Genomic DNA, 12,193 nt, shown 5'->3' with positions numbered 1-12,193 from the left:
CTTTGCTCAGAGCTGGCAAACTCCTTTGAGAAGAATCTTTGCATGAGCTGGGAAGAGCAGCTGTCAATAGGCTTTAATTTGGGCTCAAAGTCCCAGACAGAGATGGCACAGGGATCTGGTGGGGTCCTGGCAGGGCACTGGCCACAGCAGAGTCTTTTGCCTTGGCAGAGAGGTTAATCCCAAGGAAGTGAGGCTGCAGGCACAGGTAGAATTCAGAGGTGTTTTTGTGTGCCCTCCAACTGGAGGACAGCAGCTGTGGTTGGAGTTTGTACATCTCAGTGGTTCATGGAAGGGGAACTGCTGCAGGCAGCTGGACACAGGACTGGTGTCAGTCTGAGCTGCACCTGGAGCTCAGCTCTTCTCTTATGCTCTGTCTGTTGCTCTCAGAGCACTTGTTGGAGAAGAGCGACGTCTGGAGTGGCATTCCCAATGTGGGGCTGCTCCCTTGATCCAGTGTGCGTGGCTGAGGCAGGACTGGCATGCGCTGTCCCTCCCCTTCCCTCCATGAAGCCAATAGGTCTCTGCTCTGCCCAGCCCCCTGTCTTTCTTCCCCACTAGCCCAAGAAATCTGCATTGGAAATCCGGTTACATCAACTGACAGACTGGCCCATGCAGCATCGCCTTCCGCCACACCCTGACACCATCATCAGCCTGCTAGGGAAGGTGGAGACACACCATCGGCAGAGCCAGGATGGACACATCCTTGTCACCTGCTGGTGAGTGATGTCTCCTGGAGGAGCAGCCATGGCACAGAGCTGGACACAGCTCAGGCTGTGTCAGTGACATTGGGGACAGCTCCATCTTGGGTGGATGTGTGCATATGAATTCAGCGCGGTTGAGGGAGGAAGGCTCCCCTGTTGGAGGTTGGTTGGGTGGGGGACGTGTGGCCAAGATCATCCTGAGAGTGTGGGGGTCTAGGGGGACACCTCTGAGTCTCAGCCCTGCCACCTGCCATCCCAGAGCAAATGAGGCTCCCCTTGCCCTCCTCCACAGGGATGGAGCCAGCCGGAGTGGGATCTTCTGTGCTGCTGGTTTCCTGTGTGAGCAGATCCAAAGTGAGGGCATGGTGGATGTGTCCCAGGCTGTGAGGATGCTGAAGAGGAGGCGCAGACAGTTCATTAAAAATGTGGTAGGTGCTGACTTCCAACCCAGTGTGGATGGCAGCAGCACAACAAGAGCCATATCTTGCATTGTCCCAGTAGCTGCCCTAGCCCCTCTGTGCTCAGATCATCCTGAGGCCAGGTGCCAATGAGATCTTTGAAACCTCCCAGCAGTTGCTGCTGCTGGGACACACCCACTCCCTCAGTGGCAGGTTCTGCAGAACTGAGGGGGCACCAAAGCATCCTACATGATGAGTGGCCCCTTTCTGCTCCACCTGGCTGCTGAACACTTTGTGTCATGGATGTTGGCTCTCCTGCCAAATCCAGCTGGCTCCAGTGCTGGTGTAGCCCATCCTTCCAGCTCCTGGAGCACATGCCTGGATTCCTCAGCTGGGGATGGTGGACTCCAGCTGGGATGGGGAGGGTGGACTGCACCTGTGTGTGGCATGCTCTGTGTCAGGAAGCTGTTGGAGACCAATGCTGACATGCCACTGCAGGTGTTGGTCCACCAGAGCCTCATGTGCATCCTTTGATCCACAGGAACAGTATGGGCTCTGCTATGAACTAGCCCTCAGTTATTTGAATTCATTTGAAACCTACGGGAATTTCAAGTAGGGGCATGACCACAGCCTGTCTCTGGATGGGACTTTGACTCCCTGGAACAGCCCTTCATCAGTAACAGTGGAAGCAAGAGGGGAAAAAAAGGGATGTGCATGACCCCAAGATGCTTCACTCTCCTGAAAAACCACCCCAAGGGTCCTCCGTGGCTGGAGAACACAGGCTAGACTGTCTCCAAATTTTGGCCAAGTGTTGAAATGGGAACCTGACCCTGCCCAGCATTTGTGCAGGAACTTATCTGGAATCACAGCCTGAGCATGAAGACCAGAGCAGAGGCACCAGGATTTCACCTATGCTTCCTTGCCAAGGATCAGGAGAACAGCTGTCCCATTGAGGTTTCCTTGTCCCCTCAGGTAGCGCCAAGGAAAGTGGGGTAGCACCAACACCCACCTTGTGTTTGGTCAGAGAAGTCTCCAACCGCTTTAAGATCCATGGTGCTCAGGGGCACAGAATATCTGTCCAACTGTGGGAGAAACAGGAAGCCCAAAGTCAGCAAGAGCCAAGAGTGGGACAACCCATGGTCCTGCAGGGCTGAACTGCTCCTTCAAACTCCACACAATCTCCTCCTGGGGCTGCATCTTCCTGGTGCTGCTCCAAGTGCCACTGCCCTACCAGCTCCACAGAGGCTCTGCCATCAGCCTGTGGCTGCACCATGGCAATCCCAGGCTATGGTGTCTCAACGTCAATATCCTGGATGTGGTTCAAGCAGCACCACAGAAAGAAAGGCAGGAGACCTCAGAAGCAGGAGTGACCCCATGGCTTTGTGTCCTGTGTCTCACCAATAAAGGCCATGGTGGTGGTGACCCCTGATCTTTGCTTTTCTTCCAGGTTTGACCTGGCACAGGGGCAACAAGGGAGCTGAAGGCACAGACATACCACAGCATGGGCACAGAATACACTCTTGGCCAAAATGTGTGTGGAGAGCCATCACCCTTGATGGATTGCCACCACACATGTGCTCCAAATTCACATTAGAGCTGTCCAGCTCAGCTCAGTAGGTCAGAAAAGCTGTCAGGCAGCACCAGGGGAATAGAGGATCACAGCAGCCCTGCTGGTGGCTCCCCTCAACAAGGCACAGTCAGCTCCCTGCAGGGGAATATCACCCCACAGGGGCAATGAGGGGAGCAGGCAGAAGCTGTGTGGGACAGGCAGCCCCTCCAATCCATAAGCCTTTATTTCTTGTCCAGACAGAACAGGTAGAGTCACAAAGCAGTCCAGCCAGGCCAAGCAAAGCCCTGGGTTTGGCTGAATACCAGCAGAGAGGGCAGAAGGGTTGGGAACCCAGAGGACAGCAGGAGAATGCCATCAACCTGGGCCTGTGTGTCTGGGACTGGGAAATCTGGCATACAAGTCCTGCTTCCAGGAGTGCAAAAATGAAAGCAAAGCCTAAATAAAAGGATTACAGAAAGACCGATTCAAAGGCCTTGCAAAAGCAGTAAGCAATCCCTGGGAGTTGAAGGGGCTGAGGAATGAAAAAGCTCAGCTCTTGTGGGCCTTCTGTTTTCCTCTTGCCCTGTTGAATTGGATGAATTTCCTGGGAGCCCCGTGCTGGTCACAGTCACAGGAGAGCCAGGGGACATGGCAGCCATGAGCGCTGGGCTGGGGTTATCCTTCCTATTTTCTCCACGTCCCCACTGCTCTGGATGTCTCCATGGTCCTGGCTGGGGCTGAAGGGCCTGATCTCCAGCCTAGCCGACTTTTGTCAGGGAGAAAGTGTGAGAGTCCTTCTCAGCGAGGGAATGCTTCAGCAGGAGAAGGACCAAGGCTTTTCCATCATGGACTGTGGTTAATGTCTGCATTCCACACCATGAGGAAAGCCAAGGGCCCCCAAGAGCAGAAGAAGAGCATGTGCCAGGGCAAGGAGGTGATACAGGACACTGGGAGAGAGGTGAAAACTGAGGGGACGGATCCCCTCTCACTTCCCGTGACATACAACTCAGGAATAGCCTGGGAGATGCAGGGATAGAGAAAACCTGTCCCACACTGAATGCTTCTCACCCTCCCCACCTTGGAGACTGCTCCCAGCTGGGACCTGACTCTGAGCTGTGCCCAAGGTGTCTCACAGATACAGCAGGATGTCCAGGTCCCCTCCACAGTGGGAAGTGCACGTAGCAGGGGAGACCTACTGCTTCCCAACTTACCCGTGGTGCAGCTCAGGGTCTGAGCCAACCTGTGCCATTTTCCTGAAATGTCCAACACCTCCCAAGGATTCTTCCTGTTTGTACATCTGATCTTAGCGAGGGGAGGAGCGTCATTCTCAAAGCAGCTCAGTGTCACCACTTCACTGACCATGTAAAATCTCTGGTTTGGTCTCAACTGGAGCTGTGAGTCCCACTGGGGCTGCTGGCATCCCCCTGGGGAGGAGAAGGAGCTCATGTAAGCAGGATGGGAAGTGGTCTGCTGAGATATCTCTTGCTCTGATTTGGACAGGGCTCATCTCCTTTGGTCACCACATTCAACTGCTGATCCCTCTCTTGCAGCCTAGGACACAGTTATTGGTGGCAGCAGACCACCCCAAGAGCCATCCCATCCATGCCTACTACAGTCTTGCAGGCTTCTCAACTCAGGCTCCATTTGGGAAAAGCTGGGCAGGGACTGAATTCCTTCCCAGTCTTCACACAGAGTTCCATCCCCTCCCACCACCCACTCAGTGTTGGAAGGCACAGGGCTTACAGTAGCCCCCAGTGCAGGGAGCTTTGTTCCTGCCTTTGAACTCCTCCCAGGAGCACAGAGCCCAGCAGGTGCCTACAGCAAGGTGCTGAGACAAAAAGAGCCTTGTCAGTGCCAGGACATGGGGAAAGCCAAGGCATCCGGGTCTGCCATTCCTGCACTGTCATCTGCACGACCCGGTCACAGAGGGTCTGCCAGCAGCTCAGGGCCCTGGGCAAGGGTGGTGCAGGGCTGTGCTTACCCTTGCAGGTGGGAATCTCATTCCACAGGATCTGGGCCCCTCTGGAAATGCATTCAATCTGTGGGACAGACGGCACAAGCTTCCCAACACAGCTGACCTGCACCACTTCGTACAAGGCATAGTAGCTCTTCCTCGGAGTAAACCGCAGTTTGGTGTCCCAGTCGGAGGGAATTTTGCATTTTCCTGTGTGCAAAGGCCAGGAGTCAGAGCCTGAGGTCACTGGGCTCCAGCAGCATCCATGAGGATGAGGGAGTTCCATGCAGAGGGGTGCCAATCCCTCTCTCTTCAGAGGGGTGGCAGAGATGGCACCTCCCAGGATGAGCCCCATCCCCCAGATGCTTTATCCCTCCCCACACCCTCAGGGCAGTGCAGGAGGGTTATCCACAGGGTTATCCTGCCCACCTGCTGCTGAGGAGAAACCCCAGCCAGAGGGGTCCAGCAGCCTGGGGGACGCTGCTCTCTCCCACAAATCCAGGGGCTGTGGGAGTGCACCAGACTCTGCTGGCACCACTCATTGGCATTCCTGTCATTCTGCTGGACACGATCTACTCACACCCACAGGCACACTTGTTTGCAGCAAAATCCCAGTAGAGTTGCCACTTTGCTTTCTTTCTGGATGTTACACTTGTTATTTCCTCTGCTCTATCCCTCTCACAATTATCTGCTGGCTCCTAGCAGCAGCTACCTCCCATCCCATTTCTCTGCCATCCTCACCCAAGTGACACCCCCTCATCTGAGTGGGCTGAAGGGGCTTAGAGCAGGTAGGTATTTCACCAGCTGCACATTTGGTTATTTTGCAGCATGTAGATTGGGCAATTGATTGAAGGAAATCTTCATATTCATTTTCATTAAATTCTAGACAGGAGTGCTGCTGCCTCTCTGCATGGATTTGAATTTGGGTCTCTACCCTCTGACCAGACCCCACTTTTCACAGAACAACTGTAACTCTCCGTGAGTGTTCCTCCACCATACAAATTTAGCTGTAGCTGTCCAAACTTTGTCCAGTGTTACCAGGGTGCAGTCAGGCAGGCACAGAGAGTTTGCACTGCTTCCTACAACACCCAAGTGGCACCAGGACTCCCAGGAAAGCAGGAGTGCTCTGCAGACCTCATGCAGTAGGGGACCACACCAGCTGCACCTCCTCAGACAGAATGAAACCCCTGACAAATAAGTGGAAAAAAAATAGCCTCAGACTGGCAAACTGAGCATCAAGTATTTCAGTCAGGTGAGAGCTACTCACGAAAGCATTTTCCATATTTTAATTTGCATTTCAGGGCCCTGAATTGTGCCCCTAGGAAGATTATTCACTGATGGCTATTCTTTGATCCTAGAGGTACCATAGAAATGTGAACAAAGTTGCTTGAAAAGAGTCATGTGAGGCTTGGCCTGAAGCAAGAAGCAGTTTGAGGGGATGGAAACTCTGCAGTTGAGGCAGCTTAGGAGCTGAGTGGGTTGTGAATGCTCACGAGCATGGCTGGCCTGGACTTCAGTGCAAGGGGGCCTCAGCATTTTTCCTTTTGTAACTGTTCTACACCTCCTGGTAGCTGTGAGACCTCCACAACACTCAAAACTATTCAAAGGGAGACAAGAGCTACCTTCCAGGGATGGTGGGCACTGGAGCTGATGTCACCATCATCGCCTGCTCCCAGTGGCTACTGGACTGGAAATTGGTACCTGTGAATAGGGTCATCTCTGGGACTGGAAGAGCTGCCACCTCCATGAGGAGCAAAATGACTATCCTAATTGAGGGACCTGAGAGTGGGGTGGCCACGGTAGAACCGTTCATGGTAAGGGCTCCCATTACCTTATGGGGCAGGGACCTATTATCTCAATGGGGGGCAAGGTGAGAGACCCCTTCAAGACCACAGGATTTCTAATTGGGGCCACTGTGGAGTGTGGCACTCCGTCATTCACCTGGAAGACCTATGAACCCATGTGGGAGGACCAGTGGCCCCTACCAGCTGAAAAGCTGAAAGCGTTCAAGTCCCTTATGCAGGAGGAGTTGTCCAAAGGCCACATCGTACCAACCAACAGCCCTTAGAACATCCCTGTCTTTGTTATCAAAGACCCTGGCAAGGACAGGTGGCTCCTGCACGACCTCAGAAAGATCAGTGATGTCATTGAAAATATGGGTCACCTGCAGCCTGGCCTGCCCTCACCCTCAATGCTCCTCAGGGATAGGAGGTTGGCAGTCACTGACATTAAAGACTGCTTTTTTAACATCCCACTCCATCCCAGAGGTGCCCCACGGTTTGCCTTCTCTGCCCCATCCTTGAATAGGCAAGCCCCCTGGAAAGATACCACGGGAGGGTACTCCCTCAAGGCATGAAGAGCTCTCCATCTTTGTGCCAGTGGTTTGTCACCCACATTCTCTCACCTCTCAGAACAAAGTTTCCAGACACCATTGTCCTCCACTAAATGGACGGTTCTGATTTGTACCCAGACAGACACATATTTGGACATTGTGCTGAAAAAGACCATCCATGCCATCAAAGAGGCAGGATTTGAAATTGCAATGGAAAAGATTCAGCACACCTGCCTGTGCACCTACCTTGGACTCCAAATCAGCGAACGGACCATCGTACCCCATCAGCTCACCATCAAAGATGACACAAGGACCCTGAGGGATCTTCACCAGCTCCATAGGAGCATCAGCTGGGTCTGTCCACTGCTGGGGATCACGAGAGAGGACCTTGCAATGCTTTTCAACCTTCTGCAAAGCTGCAAGGACCTCAACTCACAGTGCACCCTCACTCCAGAGGCCAAGGTAGCAATCCAAAAGGTATTGACCAATGAGATCCAAAGCACTGACCACGAGACAGGCCCGCAGACCCTAGCCTGCCTTTTTGTTTTGCAGTTTTGGGTTCCATGGATTAATTCTTCAATGGGACCCCACTTTGAAGGACCAACTTTTAATTATAGAGTGCGTGTTCCAGTCCCACCAACCAATTGAAACCATTACAAGACCCCAAGACCTGATGGCTCGGCTCATCGCAAAGGCCAGAGCATGCCTCCAGACCTTGGCAAGGTGTGATTTCACATGCATGTACCTACTATTGACATTAAAAGATCTGGATATTTTGTTCCAGACAAACAAGAACCTCCAGTTCACTCTTGACAGCTACCCAGGTCAAATTTCAACTCATTTCCCAAAATGCAAACTTTTTAATTCAACCTTTAATCTGGTTTCAAAATCATTAAAAAGTAGAACTCCTCTGAAGGCACTGAGAGTTTTTACTGATGGCTCAGGCAGATCCCACAAGTCAGTTATGACTTGGAAGAACCTAAACACTTAGGAGCGGGAGTCTGATGTCCAAATTGTTCAGGGATCCCCACAGATTGCAGAATTAGCAACCATTGTCAGGGCCTTTGAGAAGTTCAAGCAGCCTCTAAATCTGGTCACAGATTCGGCCTATGTTGATGGGGTAGCTGAGAGAGCTGAACATTCATTGTTAGAGGAGGTCTGCAATCCAAATTTACACAATTTGCTCTTGAAACTAGTTTATCTACTCTCCCACTGAGAGCAACCATAACATATTATGCATGTGAGATCATACACTGGCCTCCCAGGACCAATTGCCGAGGGTAATCAGAGAGCTGATGCTCTGGCCATGGTTGTACAAACTACTTTGCCTTATATATTCAACCAAGCAAAGCTGAGCCATCAATTTTTTCATCAGAATGTTCCAGCCCTTACCCAAATGTTTAAAATTTCACAAGATCAAGCCAGGGCAATTGATGGCTTGTGCCCCAGTTGCCAAGACTTTAACCTGCCTTCTATGGGAGCCAGAGTTAACCTCTGCAGCCTTGGAAATCTGCAGTTGTGGCAGACTGATGTCACCCACTATGGTCCCTTCGGGAGACTCAACTACATTCATGTGTCCATTGACACATTCTCTGGGGCTGTGTTCACCTTGGCTCATGCAGGAGAGAAGCTAAAAGATGTCATCAAACACTTCCTCCTTGCATTTTCCACCTTGAGCTGGAAAATAAAAACTGACAACAGTCCTGCTTATACTTCCCACAAATTCTAACAGTTTTTAGCCAGTGAGGGGTGAAGCACACCCCTGGCATACCCCACTCCTTGACAGGACAATCCATTGTAGAGAGGGCGCACCGTGCCATCAAGCGGGTCATTGATCACCAGCATGGGGGAGGTTGAAACCTTATCAAGCATTGAAAGATTGTGCGAGGCTCTTTATGTTATCAATTTTCTTAATAATTCATTTGCAGGGCTAAATCCCCCCATTGTCAGGTGCTTCTCAAATAGTACCAGAGCTCAGCTCATAGAGAATCCGCCTGTGCTAATCGAGGACCCCAAAACCAAACGGATAATGGGCCCTTTCCAATTAATAGCTTGGGGGAGAGGGTATGCCTGTGTGTCCACAGGATCAGGCCCAAAGTGGATCCTTGGCTGTTTTAGGTTGGAAATGGGTATGTATTCTATTCCTGGCTGTGAAGCAGTTATCTTCTGTTAATTAGGCAGTTTTCTTTATCTCTTCCACAACCAATCCTCCCTCCGGGGAGATATCTTCTGTTAATGGGCCCTTGAATGTCACTGCATGAATGATAAAAATTACATCATCCCATTGCGAGAAGCTCAGAGGGAGGAGCCAAGCATTCCTATATGGGTATAATCAGAGATTTGGAAGACCACAGGCAGCATTTTCCATTGGATTCCCAGAGGAGCAGCCCTTTCCCACTGATTTCCCAGAGGAAGGCCAGGTCCATCTACACCACCACTGGATCTTCAGAGGAAGACTACACCCTTTCTACAGGATCACTGCTTCAGCAGAACTACATCTGTCACTCCAGGAGGACTGCAGCCACCATTTCATGGGACTGCTACCAACATCCTGACCCAGAGGGTGTCAGGTCTTATTCTGACTCTGTCAGTGTTGTTTTTTATTACTGCATTGTTTATTTTATTTTTAAAATTTTCTTCCCTAATAAAGAACTGTTATTCCTGCTCTCATATCTTTGCCTGAGAGCCCTTTAATTTCAAAATTATAACAATTTGGAGGGAGGGGGCTCACATTTTGCATTTTAGGAGAGGCTCCTGCCTTCCTTAGCAGCCACCTGGCTTTTCAAACCAAGACACTGGCAAAACATCAAGCTGTATCTAGAGCCACCAGACACAGCACCAAGAAGAACTCCTGAAGACCCAGAAGAAGAAGATACAGACCATACACATACAGCCTGGAGAAGGAGAAAGAGAAGAAAGAAAAGAACCACATGCTGCACAGATCCAACTTCTGAAATCAGCTCTGCCTCTCCTGGCCCATGAAACTGCCTACTGGATTTTTCATGTGGGATAAGTTATATCCCATCTTAACACCTTGTTACTTTTTAACTTCCTTTTCTTTCATAATATCGCTATTTTATGCTATCCTCTAAGTTGTTACATTGGTTTCGCTTCCCTCACATCCCTCTAAGATAAAAACAGAAAAAAGGGTGGAGTGTTGTGGGAAGAAGACAACAATAGAAGTTATGAAGTTACTTATTTCCCCAGTTACAAGTTTCCTTTTAAGACTCCCAGGAAGAACTCATCTTTCCTAGGACACGACCATGAGTTACCAGCTACTCACCACCACACTCTGGATGTTCCTCACCCTACCACCAGTGACCACGTAGATCGTCCCGCAGTCAGCCCAAAACATCTGGGTCCCCCTGGCAGCAACCCTCCAACAAGACAGTTTGTGTCTGTCCATGGACAGCGTAGAAAATGCACTGTCAACATACCTAAGCAGCCATAGATTTTCTACTGCTGGCCCATGGACATGGCTGTCAAGACTTTGTCAGGATGTGCTGTTTTAACTTATCCTCACATTCAAGGTCAATCCAAGTATCCAGGGGCTGGAAGAGCTCACAGAAAACATCAAGATTGAGAAAAGCGCTGATGAACTTACTGAACTCTTTGAAAGATGGGACTCACAGGATGAGTTTCATCCTTTGTCAAGGGACTGTTTTGGGTTTTAATTATGATTGTCATTGTGCTAGTTAGGTTCCTGTGTTTTATTAAGTGTCTGCAGAGGTCCATGGGAGAAGCCTTTTTAATTAAACAAGAAGGAGGAGTTGTGGGGGCCTGTGAGCCCATTGGGAGAAGGCTAGTGGCAATGCCCTGGAGGCATCCCCCAGAGGTTAGGGGTCAGAAAGCTTCCCCCATGGTCCTCTGCAGCACTATGCTAATTTACCCCAGTTCGTATTCCCCACTGGCCTGTTGGGCGTCCCTACCCCTTTTACGCCTACATGATCTTTTTCTAGAATATTCCATTGGCCGACACTACCCCTTTTACGCCTATATGATCTTTTTCTAGAATATCCACTCCCTGTTTCCCCATTGGTTAATGCAATGCTGCCTGTCCACCCTGGCACTCCCTATTGGCTCCTGCCCTTTGTACTGCACCTATGTCCTCAGTTGATTGGCCCTGATGCTTTGCTCCACCCTCTTTTTGCATATTTATACCCTGGACCCTCTACTGTCCATTGTCTTCTGTCCCTGAACTCCTTCAGCACCAGACCTTAATAAACCCTTGCTGGAACTCCATACAGAAGATCCTCCTGTATCTCACCTGCCTGCTAGCTGTGGTGTGCTTGAGTGCTGAGTGTGTGAATGTCCTGTGCCTGCCCAAATGTTCTCCCTCCGAGGACATTTGCAGGGAAGGTAGTGGCACTGACCACCTCGCCTCACCACTACACACAAGCGTGCCAGCAGTGTGTCTGCCCTTCAGACACAAAGACTACACAGGAGAGCAGCCCTGCGGGCAAACCCTCGTGCTCCCTCCTTGCTTCTTCTCTGCCCACAGGGCCCCTTGCAAGCACCAGGGGGATTCCTATCCTCTGTGACTCATCCTTTCCTTCCCAAGCCCTCTGAGCTGTGTTTGATGCCATGTGCTTGCTGAGGGGAGCTAAGAAAAGCAACCACTGTTTCCACAGAGAAAACCACTGTTTTTCCAGTTGTACTGGAGAGTTGTACTGTAAGCTACTGAGAACAAAACATGGGTCTTACAGCATCTCTCTGAATTTGGGAAGGGAGGTGATCATTTGGCCCCACTTTTAAATTCCTCCCAGGCTCCCCTGTGCCCTTGGACCTGCCAGATGTGCCCCTGTTGTGCTCAGGGGCAGACAGAGGCTGAAACAGCACCCACATCCAAGCTGGACATGGACCATGCTGAGCAGAGCCCAGGGGCTGGGTGGGAGAGATCAGAAATGGCAGGCAGAGCCCACAGCTCATTCCCATACTCAAAGAATCCAGTGACTGGAGAGTACCACTACAGGGGAATGCACCAGCTAGAGGAAGAAGGCTGAGTCAAATGAAATTTCAGCAAGGAAAATATAGAGTAGATGTGACCAAATAGGTACCTTTTGTAACATGCAATGTGAGCTCACTGTGAAATGGAAAATGCTGAATGCCTGAGACAGGAGTGGTAACAAAAGGTTGGTCTATTTACCTCCAAAGGCAGATATTTACTGTTTTGTTTTTTTTTTCCTAGTTGAAGCTATTAAATGAATACTCTCCTCTCTGATATTGTTTATTACCCATGAATATAGAAAGCCTTTTCCA

This window comes from Molothrus aeneus, chromosome Z (assembly GCF_037042795.1).
Source record: "Molothrus aeneus isolate 106 chromosome Z, BPBGC_Maene_1.0, whole genome shotgun sequence".
Lineage (NCBI taxonomy): Eukaryota > Metazoa > Chordata > Aves > Passeriformes > Icteridae > Molothrus > Molothrus aeneus.
Note: the sequence above shows the minus strand (reverse complement) of the source record.